We start from the raw sequence: 24292 nt of genomic DNA on the forward strand, positions 1-24292 counted from the left end.
CGTAAACTTGCCAAATAATTTATTGGTAACAAATAAAAACCTACTTCAGGTTAATAAATAATTACAAACTCAGGTGGTATAAAACCAATGGAAACTCAATATGGGACAGATATGAGCACTTCCACACCCTGCAAAGACCATGGATCCTTGCACCACCAAAAGAAGGTCTGGGAAAGCAGGAAAGCAAAGAAAAAAACTGCAACAAATGCGGGAACAAATGATGGAGAGAGACAGGAGGGGAGGGGAGGGAATGAAATGGGTGATGAGGGAAAAAAAAAATGGTCGACAGGTAATAAGGGCACATCCCCACTCTGGGCTGATGAACTTCGGCTCCCAGGCTTTCTTGACCCTGCCCCCCCCGCCCCCCCACCAGTGGTGCCGGTGCCTTGCTCACCCATATCATCCCCACACCACCTTTAACTCACTCGGAACTTCAAATTTGACTCGACTTTCACTGATTCTTCTCCAGCTAATTCTCTCACCAACTCGACTGTTTTTTTTGCCTCCCGCACTTGCCTTTTAAAGGGGCAGACTGAAGCATGCCCGTCTCACCCAAACAAATGGTTCTCCAGTGTTTTGCAATGCGATGTAGCTGCTGAGGCAGTGAGTTCGCCCCCAGGATGACGTGGAACCGTCTTAATTAAAATAAAATGATAACAAACGGGAGTCTAGAAATCGTAAACCAGATCCTTGGGACAGGTAGCCTGCAACCCTATATCCGTTAGATTTATCCCACATATGCCCATTCACAAAGTACTCCACAGATGTGCCAGGAACTACAGAAACACAAAAACCCAAGAGGTGTTACCACTCCATTCTATGTATGTTTTGGTAATTTCAAATTCCACTGACACCACATTACAGCTCGGTTGAAAGTTTTCAAACACCCCTCGTATTTGAATCCTTCCTGTGCTTTTAATGTTTTTATCCAAGCTGAGAAGAGGATAAATGGGGCTTCTGAGGAAGCCATTCAAATGAATGGGGAAAAAGGGAAAAACTCTGACTCAAGCCCCAAAAGCCCAAAATAGGAGACTGATTTTCTCTCCACCTATTCCCTTCCCTCCCATACAAGCAAATGTAAAATTGAGACTTACTGATTCAAGCACTTCTTTCCTTTCATATTTTCATTCCACTAATAGAGCGAACCAATGAATATTTGTCCATGTTCTCCTTCAGGGAATAAATTAATTTTCCTATTACATTAATCTCCAACGAGTATATTCACAAATATTACTTTGGAACATAATTCTTGGTTTAAATGTCTTTGTTGAGCAGAAATGAAATGATAAACTTCTCTCAATGCTCTTATTTGACCACCTCCTGAGCCACATCATTTTGAGATTGTAGTAAATTGTTTTTCCATTGTTCAATTGATAACCATCAAAGTTTTTAGTCCATTCAAGGATATTAATTTTTTTCTTTACATCCTCCAACTTATTTGTATTTAAATTTATCCCCTGATTTGTTTTATCTACGTTTACCCTGGTTATTTCTTCAATAAGACTTATTTGATATTTCTCACATTCCTTATGTTTTCCATTTAAATACCAAGGCTGATTACATCTCCACTCTTTGGTTTGGTTATTGCTTGGTTCTATCATTTATAAATCAGTAAAAAGACAGTGGTAGCCTGTTAAAATTCCCAACCCAATATCTTAACACTTATACTTATAACCATAAGGGAGACTATTGATTCCATTCTCTAAAATATATCTTTTATCATCAAAACGCCTAATGCTTTCTTATTTATCTCTTCTGTATATAATGGATGTTTATAACTTCTTATTGTATTCATTTTTCTGTACTATTCCTTCTTTAAGATTAAACAGTTGTAATAATGTTTAAAGTTTATTGCTTCCTTGATTATATTTTTCTTTATTTCCTTAAGCTTCTTATCACACCTTTCAATGTTATTATTATCGATATATGTAAAAGCATAAGACTTTGATCTCAATCCTATAAATTCACTCATGACCTTCCCACCCAATTCATCTTTAAACGGAGCTGACTTTGCAACTGATTAGCGATGTATGAAGGGGGTGGGTGGGTGGTCACTAGCCTGCATACAGAGGGGGGTGGGTGGTTTTGATACCCGGAAGTAGAGCGTACATACTTTATGAACTGCTCGTATTCCAGTCTGGCACAGAGTTACTTTCGACCTCTGGTAGAGATGACCGGCACTCCCACTCGGGGGTATTTTTTTCAAATGAATAGCACAAAAGTTCTCTGAAAACACCTCTGCTCATTCAAAACTTGGTCTATTAATTAACTTTGAAGCCTGTTTCCAAGATGAAGCAAGTCTTATGTTTTGTCGATTCCTAACATTTTCAATAATCTTTCCAAATACAGCATTATTCATGAATTTATAAAAGTCCTTCTCAAAATCTGTTTTTACTTCTGTTCTCCTTTTTGTATTAAAATCAATATACTTCTTTAACCAATGACTTTGTTTAAATTTCAAAATCTGATGAATTTTCCTCAGTCTCAACCCAGCAGATAAATATTGTCTCAAGTTCCTTTGATGCAAAACATTTCTTTCTTTATCATTTAATGTAGTCAGTCGTTTTTCTGGAGATTTAACTTTCATATTAAATGACTGTTGGTAATCACTTCACCATTCTTTTCTTGGACTTTCTTTATCAGGGGCATAAGGTAGGTCTTTATGTTTGTGATGAAGTTCTTCTGGATATTTTAAATCAACCTCAAAATAATATTGAACTTCAGCTTCATCCAATTCTTTTTGAGAGGAGAAAACAATGTCCTGTAAAACTTTTTCATAATGTTTTTCTTTAACCCATTTAAGTTTTCCATCAGGTAAAGATTGAGACATAGCCCACCCATACAAATTGTTAGCATCATAATACATCAGGTCAGAGTTGTCCTCATTCTTATTATAATCAGGAAGATATTTGTTATTTGCTTTTGCATAACTCTTGGAACATACTTGAGATATTCCTCCTCTTTTAGCCTTCTCTATCATTAAAAGCATATCTATATCACTGATTAATTCCAAATTTTGTTTTGTCATTTTTAACATAGCACTCCAACCCAAACCCGGGGCTGTGTAATAGAAGATTTTTTATGACAGACTGTTCTAAAAGTTTCAAACACATCAACCAATAACAATACATCAGTTTTAAGATACAAATCATGATATGATATTCTCCAAGATTCTTTATATTAAACTTCTCCCAAACCTTTTTAGCTTGTGTATAATCTCTATCGGAAATTTGAGTTTTATTCAATTTGCCATAGAAACTTTCCCTTGAAGGAAGTTGTGTTTCTTTAAACTTCTCAAATGAATCCATATAGTCATACGGATATATTCCCTTTTGTGATAAGAGATCAATCTCTTCTTGATTTGAGAAATGTGATTTAAGATTCAGTAAGTTTTTAATATTTGATGCGAAGTTAGATAATGGACTTGCCATAAACTTGTATGTGTCAAGAAATCTGATATGGGTTATGGGGGATGTATGAATTGTTTTTGTGAATGAAATGTATTTTTGATCTGTGTTAGGAATGGCAGAAATATCTCCAGATCTCTTTGAAAGTTCATTTATAAATAGATGTGTGTCATCGTGAGTGTTGTGAAGAAAGACAGGAATAAAGTTTGGAGGCTTGTAATTAAGATTACAACGGGAATGAGCTGGACCTCTATATTTACCAGTAAGATGACAGTGATCCCCATTCACAAAGTCCCCATCCCGAACCTTGACCTCTCCCTCAATTTTTTCCTCACAAATATGACAGATACTGTTCTTTCTAAATTCCTTTTTCTCTCCCTTTGTTAATGACATTGGTTTTCGGTTTTAACCATTATTTTTCTTCATCTTATACAGTCTTTTGTCCAATCGTCTTACAAACACCTCTGAGGCATCTTCTCCTCTATAAAGTTATAACTTGTATTCATCACCAACAGATGATTTGATATAATAAAAGAAACCACAAGGAGTAAGTTTTTGATATTTATTTGTGTATGATTTATTTGAATTTGGAGAAACAGTATCTATCTTTTCAAGGATACTTTCAAAATCAGCATATATCACAAACGGATGTTTTATAGATTTGTTAAAATCTTTGAATGATATGTTTGAACCTGCTTTTGGTAAATTGATTACGGTTGATTTTATGATTACTACAATATTTTGAATGTTGATTTAATCGTTCTTTTGTGTGAAAGGAGTTGAGACATCTCTTACAAGGATCTCGTTTAATTAATAGGTGAATCTGCACTTAAAACGATTTTATCCTCCAAATTTTTTCACTTAATAAATACAATGTATCAAGACACAAAAGACAAGTTTCAATCAATCTCTTCATTTGTAAAAGATACTGAGAAATATGTCAAGGATGTAAAATTGAATAAAGATAAATATCACAACTATTTGATAAAAACAATTATGGTGAATAACATGAGTTCTTCAATTTCCTTCAGTGGAAGGGCTTTTAGTATATCTGGAAGAACATCAATTAATGTAGCTCAAGCAAAAGTTTCTCCTCTCCTGGCAATATATTCAAAACCAGAAAAAGCAATGAAACAAGAAAAAGTATCGAAAAAGAAAAAACCTTATGGATGAAGCTTTAGAAAGAAAGGATAAGACCATCTGTAATATGCAAGGAGAAATTTGTATTTTTTTTTCAACAACCCTAAAAACGTAAATCCTGATGAAATAAAGGATGTTAATATATCAGGTGAAATGACATTTCATTCAATAGTTGTTAAGGATCATTTTAAAATTACTTTTAATACAAACAAGTCGGGAGGCGACGATGATTCATGAGCGGTATTTGACGATATAGATTGTTTCAGAAGTCAAGGATAAGACAATGTGGTAATTTTGACCAAGTTATAAAAATGATCAACATGATGTGGTACGGGTGACAGGTTATTAGCTGCAAAATGTCGAAAACCCGGTTTCGTTCAACAACTTTCAAAATTTGACCTTTGCATAACCTTTAAAGGTCACAAAACAATGTTGTGGACATTAAAATAAGGAAACAGGATACGTGCTATAGGTTATTGGAGTTAGTTCGTCTAAGAAGGTCGAAAACCTGGTTTGATTACCACAAATTTGAAAATTTGACCTTTGTGGCCTTTAAAGGTCAAAGGTCAATGATTATGACCTTTGGTGCAAAACTTCCTCTGCAACATTCCAGGAACAATTTAACATCATATAGGCTATATGGCATTTCGCACTCCTCGGATTATCCATACTTTGATGAAATCAGCGTAAAAACAAACTTGAAGGGGCGCCACGGGCAAGGTGTTCGAGATAGAGCAAAATGGTTTCAAGACTTGAGGTGGGGAAAGACCTCAAGATTATGCATAAAAATATTGTCATCCTCACTCTCAAAGTTTCGGCGGTCATGATTTTTATGTCAAAATATATTTTCTCGGTTTTTGACCTTGTGACCTTGATCTTGGGACGAAAATGAAAAATTGGACAACGACAAGTTTTAGATCATTCATTTTGCCATTCAAATACCGAAAAACCCATTCCATTCAGTCAATTCCCGAGGAGAAGATAGATTTTTAATCCCACTACCCCCTAAAAATGGCTATTTTTTGGGCGTGGCTCCGCCCATAATCGGCGTAGCACGCCCTCATCCAGGAAAACAACTAGACATTGATATCAAACACATAACCAGGTTTCATCATGATCGGATGAAAGTCCACAGAGTTTTGATCTGGACAGACAGACACACAGACAACAAAACAGAACTGTTACTTTTTTTTCCAGGTCATACAGAATTCACAGTTCCAATTAAAATAAAATTTTATACAGAGGGGTGTATCGTTTGCATGAGAATTGAACAATAGGGTTATGATATGAATGATTTAGGGTATAATTGGTCATTTAAAATTAACCTAGAATACCTGGAGCAATTAAATCAGTCTCGTGAGGAAGAATATTATCCACTTGGTGCCGAGAATGAGTTTTGTGGAAGCACGATTTGCAAACAACAAATAACAGAATTTAATAAGGGTAAAATCAATAATGGTTTTGCCATAGTTTATATCATGAAATCACAAAGAACAGGATTATTTGTAATAAGTAAGGAAATCCAAAATGATTTAACTATGGGAAGATGGGGAGGTATTTCCTGTCAATATATTGTTGTGGTTGACCAAATTCGCAAACCACCATTCAGGTCCCTTAGGTGAGATATCTCGGTAAGTATATGTGTAGTTAGGCCCAAACCCGTGGTCTAGTGGGAATACATGTCATTTATGCGTGCTGCGACTCTTCAGGATAGCCGTTTTTCTTTTACTATCTTTATTTTGGACCAACCGCCATTATTACCACCACCAACCACGTCTCAACAGTCCTCACAACATCAACCACCCACCACAACGCCGCTTCACCACAACAGCCACGACCTTTACCGTCACACCTCGCAACCGTCGCATCGCCACCGTTCTTGCGCCGCTTGTGGGTACCGGTATTGGACTCGTGCAGGGCACGCGCCGAACAGCGTGTACAAAACCACGGACTTTCCGCTCCAAAAACGGATCAAAAACGACTCACGCCCACTTTTGTTCCGTCCAATCGGTGAGCAAGGGGCGATTTGGCCCCGCCTCCAGGGCGTTGGAGGGCGGTCGCTATATGCAAATTCATGGATCAAAATGCATTCACACCCACTTTTTCTCGGGCCAATGGGGAGCGAGGTGAAAGGTCGAAGGCAGGGGGTCAAAGGCGAAGCCACGGGGCTTATATAAGCGGCTGCGTTCGTCAGAAAAGGGTCGTCGTGTGCGTTGGAGTTGAGTGCAGTTGGGGAGTTCGCAGGAGGAAGAGTTCGGAGTTGGAGTCGGAGCGAAGAGGACGGAGCTGTGGAGAGGCGGCGGCGGCGAAGGCAGACGAGGGGGTGCTCGCGTCGGTGCCGGGAGCTGCACACCAGGGAGGCCGACGGCGCGACCTGGTCGAGGTGGAGACGCTCGTCGCGGGACCCGAGACAGAGTAAAAATCCTCCTTTCCCCGAGCATCAGCAACCCCCTCCTGTTTCCCCCCGCGCTGAGATAGTGCGACCAAGGGGGCCCCCTTCCCACCCCCTACCAGACACTGTCCGCGAGGCCCGCGGAGTTGAGGCACCACCGCCGCTCCGCGTCTCATCACCAGACGGGTAGGCCCGACACGGTCTCGGCCCCAGGCCCGCCTACCCCCTCATCCTGGAGGGTGGTTCTCTTTTCTTTTGCTTTGGGAATGTGTGTTGTCGGCGCCGTCTGTGAAGTAAAATTGTATAAGTGTTGCCGTGTGCTCGCGTAATCGGTATTAGATCTGCATTGTCGCATTTGCTTTTTGTCTTCTTCTTTTCTATGTGCTTTTGGTGGAATTGTATATGCGTGCTTTCCGTTCATCGCGAATAAATGTGCTTTATGTTGAACTGTTTCCCGCTTCGCTTCGTCATTTCTCTCATTGAATCCTCATCTTGCTTCACGTAAAGGGTTGGTAGTGGGCTGAATACGCCCGATAATTAATCGAACCGTCGAGGCCGACGATAACACCGCTCGGTTATCCCGATAGTACGGAACGGGTCGCTTAAGTGGCCCGTGTCCGAAGTCGACCTGCGGCGAGGTGCGATCGCCCGGTCTACCCTCCGTGTGGGTACTTAGGTAGGTCGAATTTGGCGAGCAACGCTATCCCACGCGGGGGCCGATTGGCTCGATCGCGGTGAGACCGAAAGGTCCACCCGTGACTGGTTCCCAGCGTTAGTCCGAGAGGGTCACGACTGGATTGTCCGTCCGGTGGGCGACGTGCCGCGATTCGAGTTACGTGGCCGTCCGCACGCCGGCGGGCGCGAATCCGTAACACTGGTGTCAGGTCGTGCGATACAAATCCATCGCCCTCCTCGCGGCACTGGTATCGGAGAACAGGAAAACGGGCTCTCCTGTCTCCAGCTAAATTCACGGGAATCGGTCCAGGGGTGAGAGAAGCGACCCCCGATTCCCTCCAAATTACGAGCGAGCTAAATTAACCCTTTAAGAGAAGCAAGATGGCGTCTCAAGGCGAGCGGGAGCCGGGGGTATTAGGTATGTGTCGTCATGTAGGATCCATGGCCCAGGTCGGTTCTTTTTATAATTATAACCCCACCACTAACTGTGGTCAGTGGGAGCGGCTTGAGCACGAACTTTGCCGGCAAACGGAGTCGCACAATGGCAGCACGGAGCGGGCTGCTATTAATGGCACAGCACGAGGCGTGAGCTCCCAGTCACCGGTTCAAGGCACGTGGTCACGGCATGTGCCATGGCAGGCGTGGCAGGATGACTATGCGAGCATTGGCAGGCTTCAGGCACAATTGGGGGATGTCTTGGAAAAGGTGAAGCGTTATGAAGAATATATCGAGGAGGTGCAACGTGGAGTAGACGAGTCACAACGGCACGCAGATGCGCTTCAGAAAAATTACGTGTACGGGGGGACACAGCGATTGGACGATTTACTGGAACGAATTTGGTGGCAAAAACATGACTTGGCCAATAGAGTCGACAAATTACGTGGGAAAAAGAATTTGGTAGTGTTTTATACCCGTCAGTTGGAATATGCGAAGAGCAAACTGAACAAAAGAATAGAGGAACAGCAGATTGGTATCTCCCAGGAAAGGAAACAATGGGAGGAAGAATGGAAAACCGAGCTCGAAAAGAAACAAAAGGAGCACGACTTGGAAGTAAAACAATTAATGGAAAAATTATTGGAGCAAGCAAGGCGGTTCAAAGAACTGGAGGAGAGAGTGAGGGAAATACTGTTGGAAGAGAAAAAATGTGAACACGATGGGGAGTTGGAACAATTGAAGGAAGAGATAAGAACAGGCAATCAGGAAAGAGAAAGCCTAGAATGGAAGATAAAAAGAGGAGAGAGACAGCTCGAGGAAAGGGCGGAGGAATTGCTGGAAAAGTCAGAACAGTTCGAAGAACTGCAGGGAGAATTGAGGGAGGAAGGAGAAAGGAAAACAAAGCTCGAAAAGGAAAAACGCGAACAAGATGGAGAATTGGAACTACTGAAGCGAGAGGTAAGGGCAAGCCAGTTTAAAAGAGAAATCCTGGAAGGGGAGATTAGAATGGGAAAGGAATGGCAGAAAAAACTAAATGAATACAGTAAAAAAGGGACGAATTGAGGAGGGAAGCGGTGGAAAGAAGAGATGAAATGAGTGAAGAAGCACGCAAATTGAGAAAGGAATTGGAAACAAAAACTTCTGAGATACTGAAACACGAAAACAAAGAAAGAGGATTACAAGACGAACTGAGGATGTTAAAAGAGGAAAGGAAGAAAACAGAGAATGAAACGTTAAGGAACCACACTGAGCAGATTGAACAATTCGAAGCCAAAGCAAAGTCGGAGTGTGCGGAGATGAGAAAGGAATTGGAAAAGAAAGTTTCTGAGTTACAGAAACACCAGAACAAAGAGAGGGAACTACAAAACGAGTTGAGGATGGTGAGAGAAGAAAGAACGACAACAGAGAATGAAACGTTAAGGAACCACACTGAGCAGATTGAACAATTAGAAGCCAAAGCAAAGTCGGAGTGTGCAGAGATGAGAAAGGAATTGGAAAAGAAAGTTTCTGAGTTACAGAAACACCAAAACAAAGAGAGGGAATTACAAAACGAGTTGAGGATGGTGAGAGAAGAAAGAACGACAACAGAGAATGAAACGTTAAGGAACCACACTGTACAGATCGAACAGCTGGAAGCGAAGGCCAGATTAAAGAATGAGGAACAAGAAAGAGTACTGAAAGAACAAGGAATGAGACAGGAGAAGGAAATCAGCCAACTGAAGGAAACCACGAGATTGCAGAATGAGATGCAAAAAAGAGTAATGAAGGAAGAACAAATAAGACAGGAGAAGGAAGTCAGCCAACTGAAAGAAATAACGAGATTGCAGAATGAGGAACAAGAAAGCGTACTGAAAGAACAAGGAATGAGACAGGAGAAAGAAATCCATCAATTAAAGGAAACTATGAGATTGCAGAACGAGGAACAAGAGAGACAGTGGAATAAAAAACTGAAAGAGTATGAATTTGAAACTGAACGACAAAAGGAAAAAAATAGGTTGGAATACGAGGAGAAGTTGAAGGAGCAAGGAATGAAGCAGGAAGGAGAAATCAGGAGATTGAAGGATACAAGGAGATTGGAGAGGGAAGAACGAGAGGAACAATGGAATAGAAAACAAAAGGAACATGAATCTGAGGTTGACCAATTGAAAGAAAAGCTGAGGCTGGAGTACGAGGAGATAGACAAAGAACAGCGAATGAAACACAAAATGGAGATGAACCAAATGAAGAAAACCATGAAACTGGATAAGGAAGGACAGGAGAGGAAACGAGGAAGAGTAGTGAGAGAACAGCGAATGAAACACAGGAAGGAAATGAGCCAATTGAAAGAAACAATGAGATTGGAAAACAAAGAGCAGGAGGCACAGTGGGAGAGAAAACAACAACTATATGAGTGTGAAATTGAACAACTAAAACGGAGAGCGAGATTGGAGTCAACGGTGATTGAGGAGCTCCGGAGGGAGAACGAACAGCTAATGGGGCTCAGAGAGAAAGAACGCCTCAGATGGGAAGGAAAAAGGAACCAGGAAGAGACAGAAATAAGGAACAAGGAGAGAAAATGTATAGAGACACGGGAGACAAGAGACGAGGTGAAAGGAATTGCGAGGGAGAGAAGAGAACAATTAAGACGGAAAGCAAGGATGAGATACGCAGAGATCGTGAAAGAGCAAGGAGTGAAAAACAGGGAAGGACGGGAGCGACTTAAGGAGAAAGCAAGGTTGACCTACATAAAGATAAGGGAAAGACGCCAGAAAGAAGCAGAGACCAATAGACAAGAGGAGACGACAGAAAGAATAAAATGTATAGAGACACGGGAGACAGAAAAAATAGAGGAGAGACTGGACGATGAAGACGGGGTGAGTGACGCACACACACACACGGAGGTAGTGGAGGATAATGAGGGTGAGCTGGTGGACTGGGTGGAGGCCCGGTGCGAGCAGCGGGATAGCCTCCTCCAGGAACGAGGGGAGGGAGTATTCCCCCTTGAGGTGAGTCACGACCAGGTGAGTTCGGTCGTGCTTTGCGAGGTTGAGGGGACGAGTGCTGCGAACGGGTGCACGGAGAGCTTGGGGGGTATAGAGGCCCCGGAGACCCTTGTGGGGACACGAATCCCCAGTGTGGTTGTCCCTGTGTGTGTGGTGCAAGGTGTGAGTGCGTCCCCGTGTCTGGAAGCGACCCCGTGTGTGAGTGGTGTGGTGGCGATGGTGCCGGAGTACGTGCTTCCCAGCACGCCGTGTGTGGATGAGGCACCGCGGGTGAGTGCCCCCGCGTGTGTAAGTAGTATGGTTTGTGTGAGTAGTGAGGCACGCGTGAGTGAACGGCCGAATGCAAGGGAGACCGTGTGTGTGAGAGAGCGGTATGTGAGGGAGATGTCGGTTGGCATGCGGGAGCACGCAGCCGCGTCTCCCGGTGTGAATGTAATGGAATGGAGTGTGAGCGTCGTAACACGCGGGAGTGCGTGGGTCGAATGGCGACGACGGCGACATGGGAGGAAAGAAAGCCGAGTAGCGGCTGTACTTGTTTCGGGGACCATGCCGGGTTCACCCAGCAGTGAGCACGAGGTCCGTGCTGTGCAACGCACGAGACCCCCACGTGCTCGCTTGCGAGAGTGAAGTCCCGGTCCGGAAACGCACGCGGTGGATTTGCCGATCCCGCGGACGGACAAAGTTTAGGCAGGATTACGGATTTGGACCGGACGGGTTCTCCACGCGATCATGTGTGTTAAGCTCCAACGGGCAAAGCACATGTGTTCGCGTGGGGAACCCCTCGAGACGTGGGGCTTGTGTTTTTTTTTTATGCGCACGGTGACGCCATGGCTGCACGTGGGGTTGGAATCCGGCAGGAGGGGTATCCCTGCCGGATGGTACCGTCCAAGGAGGGACGAGGTGCACGTGCAGCTGCATGACGTCACGGGCAGGTGCAAAGTGCGCGAGTTGCCGCGCTGGTGCTGCGCATGAAAAAAAAAATCAAGCCTCACTTTCGGGTGCACAGGATTCCTGGGCAAGGGGTGGAAGACCCCCTTGACCCGGGGCACAGGATGGAAACTAGTTAGGGGGAAGGGTTAGCTTAGTTAGACCGACTTCATGGGGCAGGGGTAAGTCCTCATGGAGTCCGTGGAATGGATTAGTTAGAGGGATTTAGATGAGCTTTAGGTTGGGAAATAAAATGATTTATTTGGAGACAGTGACTGACAGTGAATGTGTAGCGGGGACGTAGTTTAGCTACGTAGTGTTAAATGGAACGTGCTGTAGTATAAGGGACGACGTGGGAGCACGAGTTAGTTAGGGGAGGTAGTTAGGAGGATGGCAAGTTCAGCGGTGTGTGTGTTGAAGAGTTGGTGAGTTGTGAGGTGAGTACTTGGTGAGTGAGTGAGGCCAGCGGGTCTGTGTGTATGGAGCAAATGGGGAATGCATGGTGCGATGAGTGATTGGGGGGAGGAGTGACTCCCGCCCAAGGGACCCCGGGGTCAGTATAAAGTAAGTTAGCTGGGTTAGTCAAATTGAAAAATGGAGGTCGTTTTGCTGTTGGTGGGAATGTAGGCTTGAAACCCATTTGGAGGGGTGCAGGAGCCCTGTTGACGGGCTTGGGAGCGTGGCTGCGAAAGGTGAGTATCGCTGAGTGGGTACCCCGGGCACCAGGCTAGTCGGCCGTGGTAGGCCAAGGGCCCATGGGGGGCCGGGATAGCGTAGTGGGCACGGGTGCGCCTGCTTGGTGCAGGGGCCCGGGGCGCCATTAGCCGCGTGGGCAGTGTTGTGGGCAAGGGTGACCCTCGGAAAGGGGCCTGGGAAGCCAGCCTGCCACGTGTGCGTTTCAGGGGAGGTGCCATGGGGGGAACTCCCCGGTGTTAGGGAGCTGGTAGGCTCGGAGGCAGTGTAGTGCCCGGGGGTGCCATAGCGGGAGATTCGGCAGAGGGTCGTGCCTGCCAAAGGGAGCCACGTGTCCCAGCCATGAGACCGTGTGAGGGCACGGAGAGAAAATTGGGGGGGCGAGGCCCGAAATTGTGAGGACACCAACACAGGCGACGGGAATCTGGGTTGTTAGAACCAATAGTTTAAGCGAGAGGCGCTTGTTGAAAGCCCCGGGGTAGTTTAACAGTTAAATGGTTAGGGTAGATTAGGAGATGTACCCCTCCGCACCATCCATCCCCTCGCTGTCGTTGTGGGCCGCTGGACCCACTTTGGTTATAGATCGCCGAACTCTGGGGAGGCCATTCTGAGGCTTCGTTGGGCCTTGACACAGGACGTTGGCTCTCCCTTATTCCCCTCCGGGAAGGGAACGTAGGGGTTGGGAGTCGGCTAGGTGACAGGATAGGTTAGCCGAACAAGGACAGTAAAGGGGGTTAGGGGACGATTTATAGTGGGGAAGTAAAAGAAAAAAATAATAATAATAAAAAAATAAGTTGGGGCTAAATTGGGGTTTGACAAATTAAGGGAGTGGGTATGTACAGTGACAGGCAAAGGCGATAGGTGGGAGGGAGACAGGTAGGTAGGTCCGAGCCCGCCTTCCAAGTGGCCAGCACCACCGCACTCCCTCCACCAACCTCCACTGAACGGCAAAGGCTGGCCAACTTCATCGGCTGGCCGTGTTTTGCTTCAAGGCAGAGGCCGGCCAACTTCATCGGCAGCTGTTGTTTTGCTGCAAGGCCTGTGCCATCGGCTGGCCGTGTTTTGCTTCAAGGCCTGTGCCGGCCAGTTCGTCTGCTGGCTGTTTTTCTTCAAGGCCTGTGCCGGCCAGTTCGTCTGCCGGCTGTGTTTGCCTGCAGCGGCCTTCTTCTTCGGGCTGTGTTGCCTGCACCTTTGCCATGCCATGCCCACTGCCCACGTTCACCAGCCCCGTTCAATTTTTGCTTTGCCCCCCCCCCCTGTTCATTGCCATGTGCGCCAGGATCAAGGCAACAGTTTGCAAGCTGCAAGAACTGCCCTGTTGGCAGCTACAACACGGGCCTGCAGTGGCGGCCCGTGCACCATGTTGTGTTCATCCATCCATTCGTTGTGTTCATTGCGTGTGCCACTTGAGCTGGCACGGAGACTGCGTTTGTGCAGCCCATGCACCGTTGTGGTTCACTGCGTTCAGTTCAAAAAGGGAAGGCCTTGGACTGCGTGTGAGCAGCCAGCCACGTTCCCTGTCACCTGCATTGTTTTGAGCCAGAGACTGCATGCGAGCAGCCTGGCTCCCTGCTAACTGCTTTTCTTTTGCAGAGTTCATTGATCCTGGGCCATGGTTTAGTGTAAAATTTGTAAGTTAAGGTTAAGATGTACTGTAAATATGAGTGCGCCCCCGGCATGTCTGTCCTAGCGCCGGCAATTTTATTTAAGTCGTCCGTGTGAGTGAGTTTGTTTAGGTAGTTATGCAGCCCTCAGGTTATTTATTTTGGGGACACGAATACCATGAATGTCGCACTCAGGGATCCGTAGGTAAAATGTACTAGGGGAAAACTACACATGATGGCACACGAAAATTTGACGACTCGGGACGAGTCTGTAAAAAGGGGAGGGGTAGTGTTGTGGTTGACCAAATTCGCAAACCACCATTCAGGTCCCTTAGGTGAGATATCTCGGTAAGTATATGTGTAGTTAGGCCCAAACCCGTGGTCTAGTGGGAATACATGTCATTTATGCGTGCTGCGACTCTTCAGGATAGCCGTTTTTCTTTTACTATCTTTATTTTGGACCAACCGCCATTATTACCACCACCAACCACGTCTCAACAGTCGTCACAACATCAACCACCCACCACAACGCCGCTTCACCACAACAGCCACGACCTTTACCGTCACACTTCGCAACCGTCACATCGCCACCGTTCTTGCGCCGCTTGTGGGTACCGGTATTGGACTCGTGCAGGGCGCGCGCCAAACAGCGTGTACAAAACCACGGACTTTCCGCTCCAAAAACGGATCAAAAACGACTCACGCCCACTTTTGTTCCGTCCAATCGGTGAGCAAGGGGCGATTTGGCCCCGCCTCCAGGGCGTTGGAGGGCGGTCGCTATATGCAAATTCATGGATCAAAATGCATTCACGCCCACTTTTTCTCGGGCCAATGGGGAGCGAGGTGAAAGGTCGAAGGCAGGGGGTCAAAGGCGAAGCCACGGGGCTTATATAAGCGGCTGCGTTCGTCAGAAAAGGGTCGTCGTGTGCGTTGGAGTTGAGTGCAGTTGGGGAGTTCGCAGGAGGAAGAGTTCGGAGTTGGAGTCGGAGCGAAGAGGACGGAGCTGTGGAGAGGCGGCAGCGGCGAAGGCAGACGAGGGGGTGCTCGCGTCGGTGCCGGGAGCTGCACACCAGGGAGGCCGACGGCGCGACCTGGTCGAGGTGGAGACGCTCGTCGCGGGACCCGAGACAGAGTAAAAATCCTCCTTTCCCCGAGCATCAGCAACCCCCTCCTGTTTCCCCCCGCGCTGAGATAGTGCGACCAAGGGGGCCCCCTTCCCACCCCCTACCAGACACTGTCCGCGAGGCCCGCGGAGTTGAGGCACCACCGCCGCTCCGCGTCTCATCACCAGATGGGTAGGCCCGACACGGTCTCGGCCCCAGGCCCGCCTACCCCCTCATCCTGGAGGGTGGTTCTCTTTTCTTTTGCTTTGGGAATGTGTGTTGTCGGCGCCGTCTGTGAAGTAAAATTGTATAAGTGTTGCCGTGTGCTCGCGTAATCGGTATTAGATCTGCATTGTCGCATTTGCTTTTTGTCTTCTTCTTTTCCATGTGCTTTTGGTGGAATTGTATATGTGTGCTTTCCGTTCATCGCGAATAAATGTGCTTTATGTTGAACTGTTTCCCGCTTCGCTTCGTCATTTCTCTCATTGAATCCTCATCTTGCTTCACGTAAAGGGTTGGTAGTGGGCTGAATACGCCCGATAATTAATCGAACCGTCGAGGCCGACGATAACACCGCTCTGTTATCCCGATAGTACGGAACGGGTCGCTTAAGTGGCCCGTGTCCGAAGTCGACCTGCGGCGAGGTGCGATCGCCCGGTCTACCCTCCGTGTGGGTACTTAGGTAGGTCGAATTTGGCGAGCAACCCTATCCCACGCGGGGGCCGATTGGCTCGATCGCGGTGAGACCGAAAGGTCCACCCGTGACTGGTTCCCGGCGTTAGTCCGAGAGGGTCACGACTGGATTGTCCGTCCGGTGGGCGACGTGCCGCGATTCGAGTTACGTGGCCGTCCGCACGCCGGCGGGCACGAATCCGTAACAATATTAATCTGTCATATATTTGTAATACGTAAATGACAGCAAGAAGGCTTCAAGAAAATTATCATTTCTGTGTCAAAGCACACCTTCAAAAAAGGGTATTCGGTATTTTAATAAATATGTTCGACAACAAGAATGAGGTATTTTCAATAAAATATCGGCTTTATACTGATGTTAATAAACCAACAACTTTGGATTTAATTAAAATGTTAAACAATGAAAAAAATTTAAAGTTAAGAAAACGTTCGGCTCTTTTCGAAATTCAGAAGAAATTTAATTGGTTTCCTGTTGTAAAAAATATTATTTTGGATACAGGAATAACAAGAAATCCTGTATGATATAAAACAAGTATGATATTCTATGGGGTGAAAGTGATTCAATGATAGTAAGGGATGAGGAAGGAGTTGAAGAAACTGAGAGAAAGGAGAAGAGAGAGAAGGAGGAGAAGGAGAAGAGAGAGAAGGAGGCAAGGGAGAAGAGAGAGAGAAGGAGGCGAGGGAGGAGAGGGAGGAAAGAGAGAGAATGAATAAATATAAAAATATGGAAACGAGTGAGATTAGAAAAAGATTGGGGGTATTGCAGAAAATAAATAAATCTCAACGCACCGAGGAGGAAAACAAAGAATTGACAAGTCTATTAGAAATATTTGCGTCAAGACGATTAACATCGTTTTCCTTGGTGTGATTGACATTAAAGTTTTACATTTTTTTTCTTAAATAAATGTAGGAGAGAGTGAAGGCATTTCTAAGGATTCTTTATGTTTTAAAAATTAAGATTCAAATGTGCCTGTTGGAAACTGAAAAGTTTTTCGCACGCTGTAGGAATTTTTCTCATCAATAAATTAGTTATTGTCTAAAATGTGAAAAGAACACCAAGAGTAAAAATATCTCGTATGTTAAAAGTAAAAATAATATGGTTATACCAAAAGGTTCATGTTCGGTGTGTGGCTCAAAAATGACTGAATTCTCAAAACACAGACATGGCAGAGATGTCCAAAAGTTTTTATCAGGAAGTAAATTTACAACTACTGGAATACCAGGGGAATTACATCTACCAGGGTATTCTTTCTGTCGTCTAGGAACAAACTTGAATAAAAGATTAGATGAGGCTGACAATCCTAAAGGCCCTGTCACACCTTGACGTTTTAGCCAGCGTATGCCGATGTATGAAAAATTTGGCGAATACGCTGACACACGTCAACACATGTTACTTGCAGTGTCGGCCGCACTGTGGGGGGGGGCATTGGGGGGCAATGCCCACTCAGATTAGACTTTGTGCCCCCGCCCAGTTCAGATTGGCCAGCAGTACCCTACCCCACTATTATTGTAATATGTTTTACAGGTGTTAAAGATAGGGAGAGATAGAGGCTCGCTTCAGCGAACGTGATGGGAAACTGATTACTGCATTGACAGCTCTGGACCCTGAGGATGATGGTTTCCTTGATGCCACAAAAGTTAAACCTATCCTGGATTTGGTAGGAGTCTAAATAGTTTTCTTTTTCCTTTTCCTCCTGCCGTGGAGATGGCGACATTAAGACACTGGGCCTATAAATTAATGCGCAACATATTTGTATTTGTTGTTGTTGGTGCATAGCCTTTGTTCCCCCTTTTCCTCCCGCTGTGGAGATGGTGACATTATATGATTATAATGCTCAACATAATTAATTTTATTTGTTGTTGGTGCGATCGTGTTTCCACAGTATGTTGCTTTTTTCTGTGTAGTTATTGTTTTGTTAAGGTGTCAACTGAACTACAGTACTAGACTAATGTTAACCTAGCTAGTTATAGTGTTATGTGCACACCACAGTAGGTCTATCTATTATGTGATGTCATTATAAGTGAAGTCCTGTTATGTGCGCAGTACATTTTTTTTTCTCTCTCCCACCGTGGAGATGGTGACATTACATTAAAGACATTATAATGCTTTAATTTTATTTGTTGTTGGTGCATAATTGTAGTAGCCTATACTTGTAGCCTTTTTCGAAGCACTTTCACTGTTGTTTATTGTATAGGTGAGCATTTGCTTGCTATATATAGGGGTGTTGAAAAATAAAGTGCCCCCTTTGGAAAAATGAATGCACCCTTTGGAAAAATGAATGCCCCCCTGCTGATTATAGCCTGTAGCCGGCACTGATTACTTGTAAGTTACTCATAAGTCGAGGTAATGTCTAGCGTACCTGAAACTTATTTCTAACCTATGAGTAACGTGCTTTGAACCTATGTGTAACGTATCTCCAACGCATATTGATGTATGTAGATGTATTTGAACGTCTTCTGGACGACCACAGAACTTACTGAACGTGTTTCTAACTTACAGCTACCGTATAATGGCGTATTGGCAGCGTTTAGGGGAATTGGTATATACAAATGGGCTTCATAGGAGGAACCCATCAGTGTTTCAGACTCCATGGTGAGTAGACACTTCGATGTCTAGTGTGGTTATGATTTGAATCATCGAGCGGCAGCCTTTTAATAGGCTACGCCATGTGATCGTCAGCGATACGCTGCCGCGCGCTATGCATAAGTTAGACTATCGTTGGGCATAAGTTGTGAACGCTGACAACACGCTAAGCATTCATTGGTATAAGTTTTCGAAACATTCTGTGTACATTACTAATACGTTATGCATACATCCAACTCGTTATTATATGCCCAAAACTGAAAAAAAACATCAATAGTTCAGCGTACGACAGCGTTTTAGATAAATTTTGATACGTTGCCATACGCTGGCTAAATCGTCAAGGTGTGACAGGGCCTTAAGCTATGGAGCAAACCTATCAATGGGATTGATGAAGTGTGCATGAGGCACGATATTGATTATGGAAATACCACAGCGTTGGAAGAAAAACATGAAGCCGATAGAGAAATGTTGTGTAATTTGTCTCTGATACAAAATCCAACCTTGAGAGAAAAAGTTGATAGGTCCATCGTGAAGAAGATGATCAGTGCTAAATTGAAACTTGGGCTTAGAAATTCAAAAAACTTGTCGACTCTAATGATGTCATTAAGATTGAAGAGCAATTAGCTAATTAATTACATAAACCAATAATCACAAAGTTTCACAGAAAGAAGGTTTATTCCAAGGAAGTTGATTATGTCTGGTCTGCTGATTTGATTGAACTCAATAATGATAAGGGGTACAAGTATGCTTTAACCGTTATTGATTTGAGGATTAGATATGTGTGGGTTGTCCCTTTAAAAAACCAAACAGGTAATACTCTTATGTTAGCCTTTCAACAAATATTCAATAAAAGCAAGAGAAAACCTTAAAAATTGTGGACTGATGAGGGTACAGAGTTCTACAACAAAACATTTATGAATTTTCTTTAAAATAACAACATTACATTATGCAGCATCTTTAATGAAGGAAAAGCGGTTGTTATTGAGCGTTTTAATCGTACTTTAAAAGAGACACTATATAAAAAAATTCACTCAACTCTGTTCTCAACAATGGTTGTCTTTAAGTCAGGATATTGCAGATAAGTACAACGACATGATTCATACCTCAACATAAACGAAACCATCAGAAACATTTACAAAATTAAAATATGAAAAAGAGATTAATGTCAGAAAGCCTAAGTTCAAAGTTGGTGATATAGTAAGAATATAGAGATGGAAATCTCATTTTGAAAAAGGTTATAATAAGTGATGGACAAATGAACTTTTTAAAATAGTTGATGTAATAGATACAGTTCCTTGGACTTATAAAGTATATGATTTAAAGGGGGAAGAGATTTTAGGTTTATTTTATTCACAGGAATTGCAAAAGACAAAGATAAATTGAAAAATAATTTTTTGACTCCGCCCACACAAGCCCCACCCATGCAAACCACACCCACAAAAGCCCCACTCACAAAAGCCACATCCACACAAGCCCCACCCATTCAAACCCCACCCACAAAAACCACATCCACACAAGCCCCACCCACAATCCCCATACACACAAGCTCCACACACATAAACCCCACCCCACACAAACTCCACCCACAAAAACCACATCCACACAAACCCCACCCACACAAGCCCCACCCATGCAAACACCATCCACATCCATCATATTCACATAATTAGTGATTCGTTAATTAGTTCCCCACACACAACATGTTTATTTAATTTAAAAAATTTTGCTCCACCCACACAAACCCCATACACACAAGCTCCACCCACCCACACAAGCCCCACCCACCACACACAAGCCCCACCCATCCACACAAGCCCCACCCATCCACACAAGCCCCACCCCTGAGGGGTGTGGGATGAGGGGGGTGGTGGGTTGTTGGGGGAGTGCATCTACCCCCCCCCCCTCCTCACATCTCCTTTATTCTTTTCTTGTAATTTCAAAATCAGATAATTATAAGGAAAGAAAATGTAATTAATCAAGATTGAAAATATTAAACATTTTTCTTTGGGTAAATATTCAGTTGCGAAAATGGACGATCTTTCCCAGCAGTCTGTTTCAGATGTCTTGTGATTTTGAAACTCGGATACCATATTCTGTTTTGAAACAGAGTGAAGAACAATTAGGGTATATAAAGATGATTATTTTATGATATTAATAAAATAATAAATATAACATTTACCTCCAGAAGATAGTGTCATGTCAGATTCCTCCAGAAGATTAAGTTGTGTGTTTGATTCATCCAGACAGGTGTTTAAACTGAAAAAAATAAAAAGAATGAGTCAAAGACATAGACAGACACATACACACACAACACACAACACACAACACAACACACATACCACGCATGCACACAAACACACACACGCACACGTGTATATATATATATATATATATATATATATATATATATATATATATATATATACATATATATGTATACACATATATATATGAATATATTAATATATATATATATATATATATATATATATATATATATATATATATATATATATATATTTGAGAATTCGCGCCCGCCGGCGTGCGGACGGCCACGTAACTCGAATTGCGGCACGTCGCCCACCGGACGGACAATTCTGTCGTGACCCTCTTGGAACAACGCCGGGAGCTAGTCACGGGTGGGAGTATAACCCCACCACGACCGTGCCAATTGCCCACCCGCACAGGATAGGGTTGCTCGCCAAATTCGATCTACCTAAGTACTTGCGCGGATGGTCGACCGGGCGATCGTACCACGCCACAGGCCGACTCCGGATACGAACCACTTAAGCGGTCCGTTCCGTGCTACAGTGATAACCGAGTGGTGTTATCGTCGGCCTTGACGGTTCCGATTAATTACCGGGATGTTGCACCCACTACGAACCCCTTTCCGTGATGCAAGATGGAGGGTCAATAAAAAAGGAAAAGAGACGAAGCAGAGCGGGAACAGTTCAACAAGCAAGCATTTTATTCACACGCACACACAGACAAGCACGTAAGGCACGTATTTACAGTCATACAGTAATGCACATAAAGCAATTAAAACAAAAGAAACGATGCAGAGCTACAACCGAATACGCGTACACACGGCAACACTTAAACAGTTATAGTTTACGAGACATGGCGCCACAAGATCCATACAAAAACCCCGAAAAGAAAATGGTGACTTCCCTTTGGGCCATCGAGTCCCTCTCCCATGGCCGTTGGCGTGGTCGCGCCTGGCCGCGACTCTGATCCCTGGCGTGGTTGGCGAGTCCTCTCCGACGTACCTCGCACTGGCACGTGTTGGCTGCTCGACGCCACGGACGGGTTTCCGGCGCTATCTCAGCGCGGATAGAAAAGGTGGGGGGGGGAACGTTGTTGCTCGAGGTCGTGGTGTGGGGAATGGCAGACGCTCCATCCCGCCAGCGTGGTCTCGGGACCGCACCAGAGAAGACCAGGCCAGCGGCCACCACGAAGAGGAGACGAAGAGGAAGAGCGAGCCGGAAGAGAGAGAAGAAGACGAAGAGAGCAAGAGAAAAAAAAGCGCTCCGCCCGTGTCCGACTTTTATAGCCCGGGGCTCCGCCCTTCACTCCGCCCCCGTTTTCGGCTCCACCCTCCTTCGAGAGGGTTCTCGAAGAGGGGCGTTCCCTCTCCCCGACCGCCTCACGCTGGTCAACCACCAATTGGTGGCGAGCTGCCCTCCCCCCTTCCTTCACACCAAGAGCGGGGAAAAATGGCAGGAAAACAGGCAGGAAAACCCGAGCGTCCTCGCAGCTCCTTCCTTGGCACCCTTGTTTGCCGTTTGGAAGTGGACGTAGTGGCGAAGATATGGTGGCGGTGGCGTGGTTGTTGAGTGTGGTTGGCGCTGTGGTGGGGATGGCGTGGTTGTTGAGATGCTGTTTGTTTGAAATAAAAGATAGAAAAAGAAAAACGACTAACTCAAAGCGTCGCAGCCCGGATGGATCACATAAATTCCCTCTTTACAATGGGTTTGGGCGAACTACACATTTACCTATGAAGATATCTCACCTGAGGGCCCTTTATGGTGTAATGTGAATTTCCACAGCCGTAACAATATATATGTATATATATATATATATATATATATATATATATATATATATATATATATATATATATATATATATATATATATATATATTTATATATTGTTGCGAATTCGCGCCCGCCGGCGTGCGAGCGGCCACGTAACTCGAATCGCGGCACGTCGCCCACCGGACGGACAATTCCGTCGTGACCCTCTCGGACTAACGCCAGGAACTAGTCACGGGTGGGCCTTTCGGCCTCACCACGATCGTGCCAATCGGCCCCCCGCGTGGGATAGGGTTGTTCGCCAAATTCGACCTACCTAAGTACCCACACGGAGGGTAGACCAGGCGATCTCACCTCGCCGCAGGTCGACTTCAGACACGGGCCACTTTAAGTGACCCGTTCCGTACTATCGGGATAACCGAGCGGTGTTATCGTCAACCTCGACGGTTCCGATTAATTATCGGGCGTATTTAGCCCACGACCAACCCTTTACGTGAAGTAAGATGGAGATTCAATTAAAGATAAGACGAAGCGAAATGGGAAAAACAGTTCAACATAAGGCACATTTATTCCGCGGCAAACGGAAAGCACACATATACAATTACAACAATTATGCACCAAAAGCAAATGTAACAAAAGGAACACAACAATTATGCACCAAAAGCAATTGCAACAAAAGAAACACAATGCAGATCTACTACCGACTACGCGAGCACACGGCAACACTTACACAGTTTTACTTTACAGACGGCGCCGACAACACATATACTCAAAATCAAAAGAAAAGGGGCCACCCTCAACTACAAGGGAGCAGACGTGGTCTGTGGGCGCGAGACCGGGCAGAGCCTACCCGTCTTGTGATGAGCCGCAAAATGCGGCGGCGCCCCGACTCCGCGCTCCTCCGCGGGCCTCGCTGGCACTGCCTGGAATGGGGTGGGAACGGGGCCCCCTTTTCGCACTATCTCAGCGCGGGGTGGGGGGGAAACAGGGGGGGGTTGTTGATGCTCTGGGGAAAGAGGATAGCTGGCTTGCTTGGGTCCCGCGACGAGCGACTCCACTGCGCCCTCGACCGCGTTCCCGGCTTCTCCTCTCTGCAGCTCCCCGACAGACTCCGAACCCCGACAGACCGACTCTCCTCCAGACCCGTCTTGACTGCTGCTGCCACACTTCGCCGCCGCCACAACTCGCCCGAGCCCGAAACAGAAACTCTCTACTCGCCCCGCGCTCGGCGCTTTATCGTGGTGTGGGAGATCCCATATGCAAATTTCCGGATCAGGATGAACTCGGGGACGGAGCCACGCTCGCCCATTGGACGGAGGAAAAGTGGGCGTGAACCTCCCCTGATCCTCGAATTTGCATATATCGATTCTACTCCGACGCGCCTGGAGGCGGGGCCAAATCGCCTCGCGCTTAATGATTGGACGGATCGAAAGTGGGCGTGAATCATTCCTGATCCGACTTCCCCTCGGAAAGGCCGCTTTTTGCACCCGAGGCTCGGCGCGCATCCCGCACGAGGCCAGGACAGCCTGACGCTCGGTGCCCACAAGCGGTGCGGGAATGGCAGCAGAAGGAGGAGAGGTGAAGGTGGTGGAGGGTTTATTGTGGCGGTGATGGCAATGGCG

General features: G+C 45.4%; 1 long non-coding RNA gene across 1 annotated transcript in view; it reads right to left on the minus strand.

The window, feature by feature from the left end:
• Positions 1–20281: 20281 nt before the first annotated feature.
• The window catches only part of LOC147029823 (uncharacterized), a 36049-nt gene continuing 32038 nt past the window's right edge, over positions 20282–24292 (minus strand). The window contains exons 2-3 of the long non-coding RNA XR_015056106.1: positions 20814–20890; positions 20282–20727 (exon numbers count right to left, since the gene is read on the minus strand). This is a non-coding gene — a long non-coding RNA (uncharacterized LOC147029823). The remainder of the gene's footprint in view (positions 20728–20813; positions 20891–24292) is intronic.

This window comes from Eptatretus burgeri, chromosome 3, assembly GCF_056783735.1.
Source record: "Eptatretus burgeri isolate ZD-2024b chromosome 3, Ebu_testis_v1, whole genome shotgun sequence".
Classification (NCBI taxonomy): Eukaryota; Metazoa; Chordata; class Myxini; order Myxiniformes; family Myxinidae; genus Eptatretus; species Eptatretus burgeri.